An 18974-nucleotide genomic window follows, 5' to 3' on the forward strand; every position below is an offset into this window, starting at 1 on the left:
TCTCAGCCTTCTACATTATACGTCTATTTTTTTTCCCTCTTTTATTCAGCAGCTCCTATATTCAAATAACATTTTCATTTAAATGAGAGAGTTTCTAGATGATAAGCTTGTAAAATTTAGATTTTTATTTTTTTTCAAATTTGAAATAAATTTAAATGATAACAATGAAGACTAAAATTAACAAAAATAAATAAAATTAGAATAAATTTTAAAGTTAAGATGTAGTAAAATATATTAAATTATGCAAGTCATCAAAAAGGAAGGAAGTGCGTCTTGCAAGACTCAAGAATTCTAGAGGGGGGAGATATGGACTTGAATGAAGCTTGATTTGAAGTGGCTATGTGACATAAAGTGGAGAATAGTGAGGGGAAAGGACTACCTACAGAAGCTGTGAGGTATGGAGGTTGATGGGGTGGATTTCTCCATCTCATCAAAGCACTATTTGGTGCAACCAAGGGTAGTGGATGGTCTACGATGTGGGGGAGGAAACTTCTTCAAGAAACTTTACCAAGGTGGCAAATTTCGTGGGTCTTGGTGGGCCTCAACCAAGTAGACTTCAATTTGGAGTTTAAAGGGGGTTTGGTTAGGTTTTGAGATGCTATTAAGGCCAAATTCAATTTTTCTTGGCCCAATCAAATTTCCAAGGTTTAAAATGTTGGATCATGATGTCATAACAAGAATCTGAGAAATTAATAGCATGTGGAAGTGATTTAATCAAGTGATTAAACACAATGCTAGAAATTGGATCAAATAGGGTATGAAGGCCAACTTTAGGGTTTGGGAAAATCGTTTAGGGTTTTGGTTTCAACCAAACTTTTAGAGTTTTTCAATTGAATTCCAACCATTTAGGATTTCACTAGGGTTGAAACCCTATTTGATCTGGCTCAATTTGGTTGATCAGATGAAAAACATTTTGCTTAGGTGGCATGATCTCACACCTTGATTTCCTTCACAAATCCATCTAATGGTTCCTCTTTGTGTCAAGTGTTTAATGCTATTCACTATGTGTGGCTAAGATCTTCCCAAGTGTCCAAATAAAACTTCTCTAACCTAATTTGGACATTCCACACTGTGATTTTGAAAACACTGCAATTAGTATGCTTATCGAGGTTATTATTCACTCCACAAAATGTGTAATAAACTTAGTACTAAAAAAATCCTAAATAATCATATTAACTTACAGTGAAAATCGTTTACCAAATCTCAACCCCAAAGTGCCCCTAAAAATAAATTCACAGTTTCAAACAGCCGTTTCGTCCGAAATTATGAAAATGAGTTATTGTGCTATAAAATCTTAAATATTCAACTGAGTCTAGTGGTGTAGACCATAACGTATTCTGACACTTCTAACTACCTCAAACAATTAAAATTGCAATTCTGCCACCGTAGTGAGTGGTAACACTGACTTTGTTGATAGACTAAGACCTGTGCGATTGGTCGATTAGTGAAAACTTATGGGGTTTTCATGAGATTCCTAAAGTCTATAGAAATTCCACCATTGAATTTCTAACATACTGTTACATTCCCCCCTTCTAAAAAAAAGATTTCGTCCTCGAAATCGACGCAAGTACAAACATAAAACATGCTCAATAAAAGATGTTGCTTACCAAAACTACTGTCCATCACTGGATGTATCGTCACTGGTTGTATCCGGTGGAGGTGCATTAATGTCCAATGGCATGGCGTGCTGGGGTAAGTAGTAGACCACGTTGTCCTCTTAATCATAGACCACATTCTCGAAATGACCTTGGTGGGGGCTGCACGAACTCTTCATCGCCGTTTTCTGGCTCCTAACCCTCTACTAGCAAACGTTCATGGTGAGTTGATGACATAGATAATCCTGATGTTGTGGGCTTAGTGTTGGCAGCTGCGGCGCACTCTTCTGCTGCTCTGCTGGACTCAGCTCCATCCCATGCTGTCTTCGCTTTGAAGATATCCCAGTCTAACCATGTAGTTGAGTGAAGCGGCGGGTAACGTTCTTTATGAGGTAACTCCTTCCTCTCGTAGTCCACACTAATCTTATCTATAATGATCACAAAGGTTATTGCCTAAACTTAACAAGTTCTAGACTAACCTTTTAGGATACTAAATCCTTGCTTAAGTGAAATCACTTATGTCCTTAATGCTCAAATCATCAATTTGTACTAGAATCCTTTCACAAAGTAGGTCAAGTCATACTGGCATACTCTTTAAGTCTAAAACTTCAAGTATTCGTGCAATTCAATTTGGAAGAATTTAATCCATACACAACTGAATTTACTTTCTCTATTTCCTCAGGGAAACTTGTTTGCCTAGGACTAGCTTACTCCTTCATAATTAAAATGAATCATTCCTCCTCCTAGGTGACACCTTAATAAACAATCAGCTAGTAACCTAAACTCAAGGCTTTCTCTCTTATGATTGGCATAGCTTGTCTATCCATCATGAGCTGCCTCTTATTCTGACTCTAAATAGAAGGATATGTTCCTAGTGTTTATGTAAATCCTCAAGACTAAGATTTTACTTCCCATATATTGGTCTCCAATGTAAGGGCAATCTATGTCTCCGCAAACACAGTGCTTCACAAAAGAAAAAACCATTTAATTGCCGCAAGATAAAACTACTATCATAAGTGAATCCTACTAAGGCCAATGCTTTCCTCAAACACTTTAATCTTCCAAACACAAATTCCATTGCATCCTCATAATCAAAACAAACTCCAAACACGTGGAATATAATTCAATGACCTTCAATATTCTTCCTCATATTACTAAAAGGCATTCTTTACCTACACTGGTATGAACAATAATACACCTAGTGAGAATTGTTACTCATACCACCTGGGTAACAATTAGGCTTCCAATCTTAACTTTAGTGTAAAACCACAATCACTAGAAACAAGGACTCGCTTGAATCAAAAGCATACAAGTTACAAACCTCAATGACTTGACATTCCCCAAAATAACAATAATGCAACAATACAATCAATTGCAATCAAATCAATATTAACTAAGCTTAACAATACATAGGTCTTAGAAAATACTAGTGATGAAGCTAGCTCCTTCAGTTCCTAGGGCGCAAGAATCTCTATCTCCCTAAATGACAGCTTACAAACTAATGGGTAAGTGCACTTGCTGCTATTGCTGATGTCTAAGCATGTCAGTCAGCAGGCGTACAGCTTCAACTAATCCTCCATCCATCAAGGGATTCTGATTTTCCTGATTGATGTCTCTCTCAGGGTTCCAAGGTATCCTACCAAAAGTCATGCCTCACTTCTCGAAACACACGAGTGCACTTATAAAAACCACGTACTATCTCTTATACTTTAAGAAATTTAAGCCTAATGAAGACTAAAATTTCAAGCCTAGTATTTGGTGCTTTTCCTAAGGATAGGTGGCTTTACAAGCCAGAGACGTATTGCTCTAATACCACCATGTGACGTCCCCAGATTCCGCTTGGGATTGAATAGACATTTGAAGTGTCGGGACATGCAACATAAGGTTACTTGCCCCCGTTCATGACATATAAGATGCAATATTCCTATCATGCATCTAACATTATGTAATATTCACAGCGGATAATTTTTTTTTGAGCAATACTATGCACCAAACTTATAATATCCAAAATAGTTAAATCGTAGTCCAAGCATACTTAACAAAATAAACATTCATAATTTTAGTACGAGTCTCAGAAGGCTATAATCTCAAAAACATGGGAGACCAGACTCCATATTTACATTACCAAAAAATACTATTGAGGAAATTCGTCGAGTAACTCATGTAACTCGACTAACGAGGCTAAAATACTGTCCAAAAACTAACTATGAAAGCTGTAAGCTCCGCGTCGTGTCTCACGACGTCTAGTCAACCTCCTTTAGTCTACCAATGTCCGTTCCCTACACTGATCCTGACACATCGCCTACCATTCAGGGGGAATGGTAGTTGGGACTTTCACGGTGAGATTTGATTACAAATCTCAGTAAGTTAACAGGAAACTCCCACATAGGTTAATGATGCATGCATGACAGTAAAAGCATGAATGCATAATTAAAGTCGTAAGTAATCATAGCATAACTTGACATATAGCATGGCATAACTGACATAACTTGAACTGAACTTGACATGAACTTGAACTTATAATATAACATGGGCTAGCAACATAACATGTTCAGCAACATAACATGAACCTGAACTTGAAACATAACATGGACTTGAATCATAGCATGAACACGAACAAACATAACATAAACATGAACTTGAATTTAACATAAATCAGAGCATAACATGACATAAACGTGAACTTGAGACATAATGTAAACAAGAACATAACATAACATGAACGTGAACTTGAACATAACATGTACGTGAATATAACATGACATGAATGTGAACTTAAAACATAATGTGAACATGAACATAACATGTATGTGAACATAACATAACATATCATGAACTTGATCTAAAACTTATTCTTATCTCATGGGGTCACTGTGATTGCTTATTTTTAACTTTTTGACATGAACTTGGAATCTTGTTCAATAGACTTAATTAATAACATGACCATATGGGTGCTACACGGGTCCCCTTGAGCCGTATGTCCATGCCGATTACCGCATCACAACACTGGTATCTACACCAGCTGTGAGTGCGTTAATACGTACTCCACAGTTGTTGTGACCCCATGTATTCTACTTGTCACAATTGCTGTGTCTCACATAGTGTATGCTCCACATTTGTTATTGCCCCATACTTTATGCTCCACAGTTGTTGTGGCCCCATGAATTGTTTGTGCCACACTTGTTGTGAACACATGTAAAATAAAATATGGCTTCATCGGCATTAGTGTCCGGCGCGCTCCGGTGACCAGCTAATTAGGCCCTATTCGCAACCTATTGACTGTAGTTTGTCAACCCTAGGAATTTCGTACCTATTTAGACACTCCAGTGTGAACGAAGGAGTTCCACTAGGATATTACCCCATCCTAGCACTTAGGGTCGTGATTGACATGAATAACTTAACATGAACGTGATCTGAAACTTGATTTAACATAAACTTGATCTGACTTTTTTACTTAACATGACATACTTGCAATGGTGAATATTACATGATATTACATACATGTATCATGTGGCATACTTAACATGGCATACTTATAACATATAGCAATACGTGACAGAATAGATTGTGTAACAGATAAATATACATGACAGAATAAATCATGTATAACAGATAAACATGTAATGATGTGGCATAGCATGACATGGCATATAAGATAACATATCTACATAAATTTTAGTTCCCTTACCCATCATACATACACAGTAAACTGATAGTAAGTTAGAAGCTAACTTACCTCGTTTCTCGCGTCCTATGAAAATAAAGTATGAAACATGAGAAACTGTAAGAAAATATTCTAAAAGTTAGAAATTTAATTACTAACAATTATAAATGTGTAAAAGAGACAACTTAGAGTAAAATTACCATTTTACCCTCTACATGTGGGAAAATGACCATTTTACCCATAACTTAAGAATTTCACATCCTAAGTCCAAAAAGTTTTTTTAAAATTTACATTCCTCATGTAAATTTTGTCCTAAACTCAAATATCAACTCAAAAAATTTAAAACAAATCACAACTATGAAAAACACACTATGACCGAAACATCCATAGGCCATTTCTCTTGATTTTTGTTGCAATTCCTTCTAACTTCAAAACTCATGCTTAAACCAAAATTTTGCAACAAGGATCTTCCTATCCTAAGTTTAAAACCATAATTAAAACATCAATTTAGAAAAAGCTAATAATCAACATCAAACTTTTTGTAAAAAGATCCAAACACTTGAATCACAAGCTTTGACCCTAAATCAAAACATCTCCAAGAATTTCAGAAAAATCAAATCTTACTCCTAACATATTCATAACATCATCCTAAGATAAAACATGCTTTAAATCATCAAAATAAAGTCACCAAAATTACAAAATAACACTTGGAGTTTTTGGTTTTACACTTAGTCCAAAAACAGAAACTTTTTCCTCCACTAGCTTTGATAAATCTCTTGATCAAACTTAAGAAGGTGAGATATTTGAAATAAAGCATCACATAGTTTAAGAATGTGTCCTAAATAATATCCAACCATCAAAATTAAAATCGCATGGCTACAAATCAATAAAACATGGATCTAATCCAAAAACGTCAAATCTTAGGCCTAACCAAAATCCTCTTGCATAAAAAAATCATATCTTTGAAACTAAGACTAAATATCTTCAAACTAACATCCTAACATGAAAATAAGAGACTTGGGATCATCATATAAAAATATGAAAGCCTTTAGAGTAAGATTGAATCACGAAATATTCAAACTTTCTTCAAATAAAAACTGTTTTGCCACTTCCGGTTTTCAAGTTTTTAGATCTAAAAAAATGTACCATCAAAAGCTTTAGTCATGCAACAAAACCTCAATGAACACTCTTAAACACATGCTAACAATACTCCATAAAATGTTCAGACCAAGATATGTCCATTAGCTTGGTCAAAAATGCTAAAACATAACATACTCTTCAGTTTCAAGCCCAGAATGACCTTTCCATGGTTAAAAATACTTTCTACCAACCAAATGACCATGGAATGATACTAATAATATATCTAAAAAAACTAGACTCAAAGAAGAACAGATTTTAGGAAGGAGTAATCATGTGAAAATACTTATAAGGGGTTGAGAATATCCATGCAAAAAGACCTATAAATCTGCCCGAGAGAGCTCTTTTGGGTTTCTCTCTAAGAACGGGGTGAAGAAGTGATGAAAGGGAAGGAAGTGTGTCTTGAACGACTCAAGACTTCTGGAGGGGGGAGATATGGACTTGAATGAACCTTAATTTGAGGTGGCTATGTGACATAAAGTGGAGAATAGTGAGGGGAAAGGACTGCACGTAGAAGCTGTGAGGTATGGAGGTTGATGGGAGTGGGTTTCTCCATCTCATGAAGGGACTATTGGATGCAGCCAAAGGTAGTGGATGGTCTGCCATGTGGGGGAGGAAACTTCTTCAAGAAGCTTTGCCAAGGTGGCCAAATTCGTGGGTCTTGGTGGGCCTCAACCAAGTAGACTTCAATTTGGGGTTTAAAGGGGATTTGGTTAGGTTTTGAGATACTATCAAGCCAAAATTCAATTTTTCTTAGCCCAATAAAATTTTCAAGGTTTAAAATGTTGGATAATAATGTCATAACAAGAATCTAAGAAATTAATAGCAGGTGGAAGTGATTTAATCAAATGGTTAAACACAATGCTAGAAATTAGATCAAATAGGGTATGAAGGCCAACTTTAGGGTTTGGGAAAACCGTTTAGGGTTTCGGTTTCAACCAAAATTTTGGGGTTTTTCAATTGAATTCCAACCATTTAGGGTTTCACTAGGGTTGAAACCCTATTTGATCTGGCTCAATTTGGTTGATCAGATGAAAAACATTTTGCTTAGGTGGCATGGTCTCACACCTTGATTTCTTTCACAAATCCATCTAATGGTTCCTCTTTGTGCCAAGTGTTTAATACTATTCACTATGTGTGGCTAAGATCTTGCCAAGTGTCCAAATAAAACTTCTCTAACCTAATTTGGACATTCCACACTGCGATTTTGAAAACACTGCACTTAGTACGCTTATCGATGTTACTATTCACTCCACAAATGATGGGCACCAAGGTGGACCAAGTCTTAAGAATAAATTACAAGATTAAGAGTTATGAAGATCAAGGGAGCAATGCAAAAATTGGTGCAATCCAATTGGGATGAAACTAGCAAGAGCCCAACACTCATGATGGGCTTGAAAAAAGGAGAACCAGTTTTGATTCACTTGATCCAAGCTATGGAAGACACGACTTGGGCTTATTGTTATTGAAGGCCTTGGGCTTATTTATTTCATTAAAAGAGTTTAGCTTATTAGTTTAGAATAAGTGGGCTTAAGGATGTCAGCCTACACATATGTCTTATTTCTAATGAACTAGGTTTTTGGGAAGGCCTTGTATTTTGGCCAAGGGCATATTTGGAAAGTTATTAATTAAAGTGAATTAGGGTTTTAGAAGTACTGTAACCCGAGCACTGTTCACGCTACAGTACTGCGGCTCACTTAGGATTTTGTGGATTGTTATTTAAACCACTTGTAGCCTCATTTGAGAAGGGAAAACATTATTGAAATTGATGAATTTTATTCATTGGGAGTTGAGTTTATCTCCTATTGTTCTTGATTGAACATTTGAACTTATCAAAGGTAAATCACAACATTTGTAGCGTTCCTCCTTTGTAATTTGGGTTCTTGAGACGGGTGTAGATTTTAATATAATCTAGGTTCTTGAAACGAGTTCTCAACAGGTCTAGATTCTCCATCCATAGACTGGAGTTTGGCTTTCTTGGGTTGGTTTTCCAATATTATTGTTGGGTCTCAAAGCGAGTCGATTGGGGTTCACATCATTTGGTATTCAGAGTAAGGTTTTCAATCAGGTCTGATTCTATCTTTTTATTTACTGTATCGTTAATTCTAGGGCTTCAATGTTCTAGGATTGCCAAAAAAAAAAAGCACAAAAATTCATTTTTCCTAGGGCTGCCAAAATTTGCACAATCTAGGGTTTGAAATTTCTAGGGTTTCATTGATTTCTTTCTATTTTCTTGTCAATTTGTATGTGTTTGAATTCAATTGTTTGATTATTACAATTGAATATTCCTGTTTGTGGTTGAATTGTTGAGAAAAGAAAAGAAAAGAAAGGAAAGGAAAAGAAAAGAAAAGAAAAGAAAGGAAAAAAAATCGTCCAAAAAAAAACAAAAAAAAAAAGAGTATAGAAAAATCCAAAAAATTTTCTTGAGCCTTTCATCACAGGGGTTGTGCATCATTCATTATAGTTGGTATCTTGTGTTATAGTCACTCTTCCTTTCGTATAATTTCCGTGATTCTCGTGTTGTTTCTTTCCTTCCGTGTTTCTCTTGTTCTTGTTTCTTGAATCTAATTGCTAGTTGGGATTAAACAAGGTTGCTTTGTCTTAATTGAGTTCAGTTAGTTCTAAAAGAACTTTAGTGGGAAAACTCTTGAGGTAAAAGGCAAGAGAGTGTGAGATTATTATAGGAAAAAGCCAATTTAGAATGAAACACGAGTGGAGTGCCATTATTTGAGTGTAAACATGTAAGGGAGAGCGTGTAAGGTCTTTTCAACTAACATTCTTTTTGTGCAGCACATACAATGTCTCATTAAAGTGACTCATAACCAAAGGGGATGTCAAATAATTCATTTGTGTTGCAAGCCATGCAACAACAACTTGAGCGGTTAAATTTGAAGTTGGGCGAAGTATGGGATAAGATGGAACAACAAGGTGCATTGATTAGAAATTTGCAAAGTAGGAGAGATAGGAAGAGACGTGAGCCTAGTATTGAGAATAGGTACGATAAAAATGAAGAGTATGGTGAGTCTCTTGTTGTTAGGCTTCCTCCCAATACAGAATTTAAGATGAATGATATAGAGCAGCAAAGAGAGAACATTTTTCATACTAGATGCTACATCAACAACAAGGTATGTAGTATGATCATTGATGGGGGAAGTTGTACTAATGTTGCTAGCACTACTTTAGTTGAGAAATTGAATTTACCTATCTTGAAACATGATGGCTTGCAAAATTTCATATTGCAGATTTTACAAGTTCGCTCGAGCGGAGGCTTTTGGCCGCTCGAGCGAATTCAGGCAGATTCAAACGCTCGACTGCCGCTCGACAGGGAGCTCGAGCGGGTTGCTGAAAAATGAAGATCGCTCGAGCAGAGTCGAACGCTCGATGTGCGCTCGATAGGACGCTCGAGCGAAATCAGGCAGAGTTGAACGCTCGACGCGCGCTCGACACCCCGCTCGAGCGAACATCGTATTTTGACAGATTTTAGGTTTTCCGCCGTGGGACCATATAAAAGCCATTTTTCACTCTAGAGCCGCGAGTTTGGACTGGAGAACACTCTTTGGGAGAGAAAAACATAGCTAGAGGGATTCAAATCATTTGTTTTGGAGACGGAATTCCAATTTCTTGCACGTACGTTGGATTCATACACGAGCACGGACGAGAGAAAAGCGTTGAATCGTTCCCTTGAGCTTTTGACGACGAGTTGAGGCTGCAAGGAGGATTTTTGAGTGTTTATTTTCTTCTTCCCATCTTCTCAGAACAATGATGGTGAATTCGTTTATGTTGAATTCCATTTCTAGCATGAGCTAAATTTTCTTTATTCTAGGAAAACGATGTAACCTATTTCCGAACTATGCTTGTTTGTCCATGCTAATTTAATGCAATTCTCTCTTTGTTTATCTGATTTATTCTGAGTTTAATGCTTCTAATTAACTGGCCATTGATTAGATGATTATTAATCTTGTGATTTGCTATCGAAAGAGGGAATCATAGGGTAGATCTTGGATATTTCAGCATAGGTAAGTATAGAGATCGAAAGACTTGTATGAACCTGTGTAGTAATTAAATCATTGGTCTTATTGCGTTCTTGATTATTTAATTTGCATACTCTTGTGTGAATTGACAAACTAGAATCACTTCCAATTGACTATCGAAAGAGGCTTTTGGATGAATTAGAGATTTGCTAATACACAAAAGAGGGTTAAGTTAAATTAGCTGGATGAGAAAAGCATAGTGAAGAATTATGGTGAAATCGATTTCCTAGAAGTTTTCTTCCCTATTGAATTTGATCTTTGAAAGTCAGTTTTATTTTCTTTGCTTATTTCTCTTTGAGTTGATCTAGTTTTATTTGCAACTACAAAAACCTTAGCGATTCCTCTAGATAAAATTGAGATTAGTATAATTTTGGTATTTGGCAAGAGTAAGGTACCAATCCCTGAGGACGATACTCTTCTTACCACTTTATTATAAAACTACGATACTGTGCACTTGCAGTTTTGCACCGGTCAAAACACCCTAAACCATACAAGTTGCAGTGGTTGAATGATTGTGGGGAGGTTAGGGTAAATAAGCAAGTGTTAGTTTCTTTTTCAATTAGGAGGTACAAGGATGAGGTACTTTGTGATGTTGTGCCTATGCATGCTGGCCATATTTTGTTGGGGAGGTCGTGGCAGTGTGATAGGAGAGTGATCTATGATAGGTTTAGAAACATGTACAGTTTTGAAAAGGGTGGAAAAAGAATCAAATTTGCTCCTTTAACTCCAACACAGGTCCATGAGGACCAACTGAAATTGAAAAGTGAGGTTGATTAAAAAAGAAAGAGAGAAAGTGAGGTTGATAAAAAAAGAGAGAGTAAAAGTGAGGTTGAACGAAAAAGAAAAAGTGAGAGTGAGATTAAGGAAGATAGAAATAATGAAACCTTAAGAAAAAGAGTGTGAGTTGAAAAACAATTGTGAGGCTGAGAGTTCAAAAAAAGATGTTGAAAAAAAGAGTGAAAGAAAAAACGAGTGTAAAAAGAAAAATGAGAGTGAAAAGAAAAGTGAGAGTGAAAAAAGTGAGAGAAAAATAAAGAGAGAAGTGAGTTTTTATACTAAGGCAAATTTTAATACTAAGGAACTTGACGTACCTTTGCCTAGTATTGTTGTTTCTTTGTTGTAGGGATATAAGATCATGATTCCTACTGGTGTGTTTAGTGGATTGCCACCTATTAGAGAGATAGAGCATTACATTGATTTTGTGCCGGGTGCGACAATTACTAACCGACATCTCTTTCAAGAACATGAGTCCTTGATACACTTAAAGGGACAAGGTAAGTTGTTGACTAGAATGCATACTAAGTGGGACGAATGTATTGAGACATTTCCTCTTGAAATCAAATACACACATGGTAAGGAAAATCTTGTGTTTGATGCATTATCAAGAAGGTATGTCCTTGTCTTCATTTTGGATGCAAAGTTATTGAGACTTGAATATGATAAGAACTTGTTTGTTAATGATGATGGCTTGGCTAGTGTTTATGGAGTATGTGAGAAAGCATCGTTTTCTCATTTATATAGACTAGATTGGTACTTGTTTAGAGAGAAAAGACTTTGTGTGCCTACTAGTCTTATGCATGAGTTGCTTGTGTATGGATGTTGTCTGTTGGGAAATTTTGATATAAAGAGGACTTTAGACGTGTTGCATGACCATTGGTGGGAGTACTACTTGCCATTCATTAAGTTTGCATATAGTTGGAGTGGTCACTTTGGTATAAAGAATATTTTAGGCATATTGCATGAACATTGGTGGGAGTATTGTTTCCCACTCATTGAGTTTGCATATAGTTGGAGTGGTCACTTTGGTGTAAAGAAGAGTTTAGGCATATTGCATGAACACTTTTGGGAGTACGGTTTATATAGTTGGAATGGTTCCTTTGGTGTAAAGAAGAGCTTACGCGTATTGCATGAAAACTTTTGAGAGTATGGTTTGCCATTCATTGAGGTCGCATATAATCGGAGTGGTCATTTTGGTATAAGGAAGATTTTATGTGTTTCAAGAACATTTGTGGGAGTATCATTTTCCTTTCATTGAATTGTTGTATGAAAGTTTGTGGCAGTATCATTTTCCATTCATTGAATTGTTGCATGAACGTTTGCGAGAGTATCATTTGTCATTTATAGAGTTTGCATATAATAGGACCATGCATACTACTATTTCATATTATCCTTTTGAAATTGTTTATGGTTTTAATCCATTTATTCATTTTGATTTAATGCATTTACCTGTTGATGACAGAAGTAGCTTGGATGAATATTTCCAAATTCTTGATAAAATTAATGATACTTCATATCTAGTAGATCTTCGAAGTAAGTATCATGTGTTTGCTATTTTCAATGTTACTGATCTTTTTCCCTTTGATCCAAGTAGAGATTCGAGGTCGAATCCTTTTGAGGAGAGGGGGAATGATGGGCCCCAAGGTGGACCAAGTGTTAAGAATCAATTACAAGATTAAGAGTTATGAAGATCAAGGGAGCAATGCAATAATTGGTGCAATCCAATTGGGATGAAGCTAGCAAGAGCTCAACACTCATGATGGGCTTGAAAGAAGGAGAATCAGTTTTGATCCACTTGATCCAAGCTATGGAAGACAGGACTTGGGCTTATTGTTATTGAAGGCATTGGACTTATTTATTTCATTAAAAGAGTTTATCTTATTAGTTTAGAATAAGTGGGTTTAAGGAAGTCAGCCCACACATGTCTTATTTTTAATGAATTAGGTTTTTGGGAAAGCTTTGTATTTTGGCCAAGGGCATATTTGGAAAGTTATTAATTAAAGTGAATTAGGGTTTTAGAAGTACTGTAACCCGGGCACTGTTCACGCTACAGTACCGCGGCTCACTTAGGATTTTGGGGATTGTTATTTAAACCACTTGTAGCCTCATTTGAGAAGGGAAGACATTATTGAAATTGATGAATTTTATTCAGTGGGAGTTGAGTTTATCTCCTATTGTTCTTGATTGAACATTTGAACTTATCAAAAATAAATCACAACCTTTGTGGCGTTCCTCCTTTGTAATTTGGGTTCTTGAGACGGGTTCTTTAATGGGTCTAGATTTTAATATAATCTAGATTCGTGAAACGAGTTCTCAATGGGTCTAGATTCTCCATCCATAGACTTGAGTTTGGCTTTCTTGGATTGATTTTCTAATATTGTTGTTGGGTCTTAAAGCGAGTCGATTGGGGTTCACATCAACCAAAATGTGTAATAAACTTAGTACTAAAAAATCCTAAATAATCATATTAACCTATAGTGAAAATCATTTACCAAAACTCAACCCCGAAGTGCCCCTAAAAATAAATTTACAGTTTCAAACAGTCGTTTCGTCTGAAATTATGAAAATGGGTTATTGTGTTATAAAATCCTAAATATTCAACTGAGTCTAGTGGCGTAGACCATAACGTATTTTGACACTTTTAACTACCTCAAACAATTAAAATCGCAATTCTGCCACCATAGTGAGTGATAACACAGACTATGTTGACAGACTAAAATCTATGCGATTGGTCGATTCGTGAAAACTTATGGAGTTTTCATGAGGTTTCTAAAATCTATAGAAATTCCACCATTGAATTTCTAGAGGGCTGTTACAGAGGTTCCCACCTCCCTCGAGGGTGGTTATCCGATTAGCTTTTCTCTAGAGAGAGGGGAGAGCTTCTCTCTCCAAAGTTGTATGAGAAATTAAGCTCTTTTGGATTTTTCTGGTAAGGTAGTTTTAACTGTAGTAAAAATATGTGTGATTCATAAAATAAAACAGAGTAAAAATATGTGTGATTCGTAAAATAAAACAGAGTACTCCAACTTGAACAAGTTTACGTGAAGTAGAACCCACCTAAAGGAAATCACATGCTCCCAATTTAGAAGGGCAATAACGTATTGTCACAATGATTTAAAAGTGATCTACACCTACCTCATGTAAGTTAAAAAAATATATATATATATACTTTATTGGAAGAAGGAAAAGATAACCTCATGCTTGTACAACTTTGATAAAGTAGCAAGGTAATAAATTATTTAGTGAGAGAAGAAGATAGAGAGCGAGGAAGCTGAGAGAGAGAAAAATGAGAGGAATTGAGAGAATGGGAAGAGGATTCAAATCGGGATAAACGGAAAGGGACTTTTAAATGGCAGTTTTTGTAATTAAACAAAATTATGAAAGCATGCTTGACCGATTAAAATCCAACGCCACTTTTCCTAAACACATAATTTTAAATAACTATTCTAATATTTACTAAAATAATTACTATTATTATTATTATTATTTTAAATTCAAATAATTTATCTATTCTTCTAAATCATAACTCAGTATAAATCTTATATTAAAATCTATCAAAACAATTAATGGAAAATCCTAACATTAACAATTAATTAAACTGTTTAAAATACTTTAATTAATATCTTTCTTTATTTTCTAATTAGGCTTAACATAATTAGAATTTGTTAAATTATAAAATTTAAAACAAGGCCCGAATAAACTTAAGCCTATCGTAAAAATAAGCTCAACACATGAAGTCAATTAGAAGCTAAAGCAGTTAAACTCTAAGTGTATCAAGGCTTGGAATATAGCAAATGAAGGCAAAAGAAAGCAAGTGGTATTCGGTGAGAGCAAAGCAGTTGAAAGTGAAAGGGTGTGAGAGGCCAGTAAAGTAATTTAGTCTTAAAAGGAATCTATGTAATTATGGAAAGCACCGGTTCTTTGTTTTACTTCTAGGAATCTATGTAATTATGGAAAGCACCGGTTGTTTGTTTTACTTCTCTTTTCAGGGGAGCTAGTGGACACCATATAGTTCTTGGTGCAAAGAGAGTGAAGAAAGAGAGAGCTGTGAAAGAAAAAAGAGAGGGAGATTGGCGTTGTTAGCCCATGAAGCGAAGGAGCAAAACTGGGAGAGAAAGGACGGACTCACCGAAAGAAGCAAGGTTCAACAATGGATCTGGTGAAGATCAACAGTGGCGAGGTTGGGCAGATGATGACAGCACAAGATGGAGCAGATGTTAATGAAACTCGAGGAAAACTTTGTGTGGTGAATATTGGTGGAGATCTACATCAATGGAGCACTGTGAGAGGCCTCTCGAAAATGTTTTGCATGGGGGTTTCGAGTGGCTAGACCAACGGTGGTAGTAGCCTCGAGCAGGATGAGATATGGAGGGAAATTGGATGAATTTTGGTTTTGAGTAAGATGGAGGATAGATCAGGCTGTGGGAATAGTTTGTTGTTGCGGTAGGATTTTATGCGATTGAAATCACGGACTGAGAAGGGATAAATAGATGGGGTGAATTGCTTTGACTTGTTAAATTCAAAGTGGTTCAGCCGTTCAGGGAATTTGCAAGAGAAAGATTCGGTGATCACAACGAAAATGGAGGGATAACGAAAGGGGTGGCGTTAAGTGAAGTGTGGTTTATCTGTAGTGAAATTCGATGTATTTGAAATGACTTAGGCACATTTTTCACAGTTAGAGAGGATTTGGTAATCCATCAAAGACTCGATTAGTAGTGTTTACATCCGAAAAAATTAATACAGATTTTTGTTTAAAAATTTATAATAATGTCAAAAAAATAAAACCTTAATACTATAAAATAATAATAATAATAATAATAATAATAATAATAATAATAGTAACTAAATAATTATATTAATATTATATGCTCCTAATATGTGTTTAGTATATATATGTTACTAAAACTTTCAAAAACATCCTTATTCAAAATCTTTTGGCATATTATAATTTAAAACATCATCTTCATATCATCTCAAAGTATCGCAACAGAACAAAGATTATGTTTAACCCCTGTGGTAGGGTTATAAACCACTATTATACCTATGTCTGGGTTATATGCCATGTTTAACCCCCGTGGTAGGGTTATAAACCATCATTATACCAACCGTGGTTGGGTCATATACCATGTTATAAACCACCATTATAGTATTGTACCATGGTGGGGCCGTACGCCAGTATTATACTACTACTATTATACCCATGACAAGGCCATATACCATAGTTACCACTATTATACCCATGACAGAGCCTTAACGGAAATAGAATAGAAGTAACATCAGAACTAGATTATATTAAGATACAGAATCAGAAATTCATGCTAAGGTCTTCAAATGACACATCATATCAAAACAAAGTATTGAATAGCTTTAGATCATTTCAAATATTCAAAATAACAAAAACAAGCATTTTCATTTAATCGAAGCAAAACTTTTTAGATCTCTGATTGAACTGAAATATTGTATATTTTTATACATTTAGAATCAATATATTTTAATTCTTTCATTACATTATTATTGGTTTTAGATGAAAAAACGATTAAGATACATAAATCTGAGTTGTGATTTAAATTGATAGTTAGTATAGTTTTTGCTTAATATTATAACTTGTGATTTAATTGGATAATGCTCTTTTACATTCATAACATATTTTTAATATTCTATTCTTTATTTTTATTTTATTTTATTTTTATTTTTAATTTTTATTGTTTTATATAGGCTAAAAAATAAAAAGAGATTAAAAAGTACTTTTGGCATTACATGGGAAGTTCAAGACTTATATGACACCCAATAGGATCTCTTGGATTAATTCATTAGAGCCACACGGAATGAATTGCACATGGAGACTTTGACCTACACAACACGACTTTCAGATGACACAATTTTATTCTTCTTGGCGCCGCATACTTTATTATATTGAAGAGCATTAGGCGTCACATGTACCAATTAATTCTCTCAAATAGAATTCTTTCATTACATTATTATTGGTTTTAGATGGAAAAATGATTAAGATGCATAAATCTGAGTTGTGATTTAAATTCATAAATAATATGGTTTTTGCTTAATATTATAACTTGTGATTTAATTGGATAATGCTCTTTTACATTCATAACATATTTTTAATATTCTATTCTTTATTTTTATTTTATTTTATTTTTAATTTTAATTTTTATTTTTTTATATAGGCTAAAAAATAAAAAGAGATTAAAAAGTACTTTTGGCATTGCATGGGAAGTTCAAGACTTATATGACACCCAATAGGATCTCTTGGATTAATTCATTAGAGCCACACGGAATGAATTGCACATGGAGACTTGGACCTACACAACACGACTTTCAGATGACACAATTTTATTCTTCTTGGCGCCGCATACTTTATTATATTGAAGAGCATTAGGCGTCACATCTACCAATTAATTCTCTCAAATAGAATTCTTTCATTACATTATTATTGGTTTTAGATGGAAAAACGATTAAAATGCATAAATCTGAGTTGTGATTTAAATTAATAAATAGTATGGTTTTTGCTAAATATTATAACTTGTGATTTAATTGGATAATGTTCTTTTATATGCATAACATATTTTTAATATTCTATTCTTTATTTTTATTTTATTTTATTTCTAATTTATATTTTTATTTTTTATATAGGCTAAAAAATAAAAAGAGATTAAAAAGTACTTTTGGCATTTCATGGGAAGTTCAAGACTTATATGACACCCAATAGGATCTCTTGGATTAATTCATTAGAGCCACACGGAATGAATTGCACATAGAGACTTTGACCTACACAACACGACTTTCAGATGACAAAATTGTATTCTTCTTGGCGCCGCATACTTTATTATATTGAAGAGCATTAGGCGTCACACGTACCAATTAATTCTCTCAAGCATTCATTCAAGCCGCAACATATTTTTGAGCCAGTTTCAATTTTCAGCCGCACACTTTTTATTTACTGGACATATATACCCTGGGTCTTTAATTCACACTGCATCACGTATATTTTCTTGAGGATTTTTCAACGCCATTGAAGAGCTCCTTGAGGGGTCCAATTGCTGCTACAATCCAACCTCTTCCACTACTTTCAATCTCCATCTCCGTTCATTTGGTTTGATCTTTTTATTCCCTACTTTTTATTTAATTTCAATTTGAAATTTATGATGTATTCTTGATATTTTTGGATTAAAAGTTGGAAATTTTACTTGCTGTTTATTTTATTTTATGTCAGTTATTTTTCTTGTTTCTTTAAACTTCTATTAAATATGCATTACAATTATATTTTAAATTAATTTTAGTTTATTATTTAATTTTTAAATTAATTAAAATTGTTTAGCGTAGTTGAATTTTTAATTGTTAATTTCAATTTGTTAGTCTTTTATGTTCCATTTCAACACTAAAAAAAATCCAAAAGTATGAATCTAGTCTATGACTAGTGCCCTTTTTATGAATCTAGTCTATGACTAGTGCCCTTTTTATGAATCTAGTCTATGACTAGTGCCCTTTTTATTTCTATTGCATTCTCTCATTCATTGTACATACCACCATTTTTATTTATGAAAATTTTCACCATTTTATACGAGTTTAGATTTAAACAACTTTTCCCGAGGAGACGATTTAGGAATTTTATTCCTAATTATTACACGACATCCTTCTGCACTTGGGATAGCTTTTGTGCTACTCATTTTTTAGTGAGTCAATCTCATATTCGCATTTCAAAAATAGAATGCTAAAATAAGCTCTTGTCTCAACTAGTCATGACAAAAATGCTTT

The sequence above is a fragment of the Carya illinoinensis genome, chromosome 6 (assembly GCF_018687715.1).
Source record: "Carya illinoinensis cultivar Pawnee chromosome 6, C.illinoinensisPawnee_v1, whole genome shotgun sequence".
In the NCBI taxonomy this organism is placed as follows: domain Eukaryota; kingdom Viridiplantae; phylum Streptophyta; class Magnoliopsida; order Fagales; family Juglandaceae; genus Carya; species Carya illinoinensis.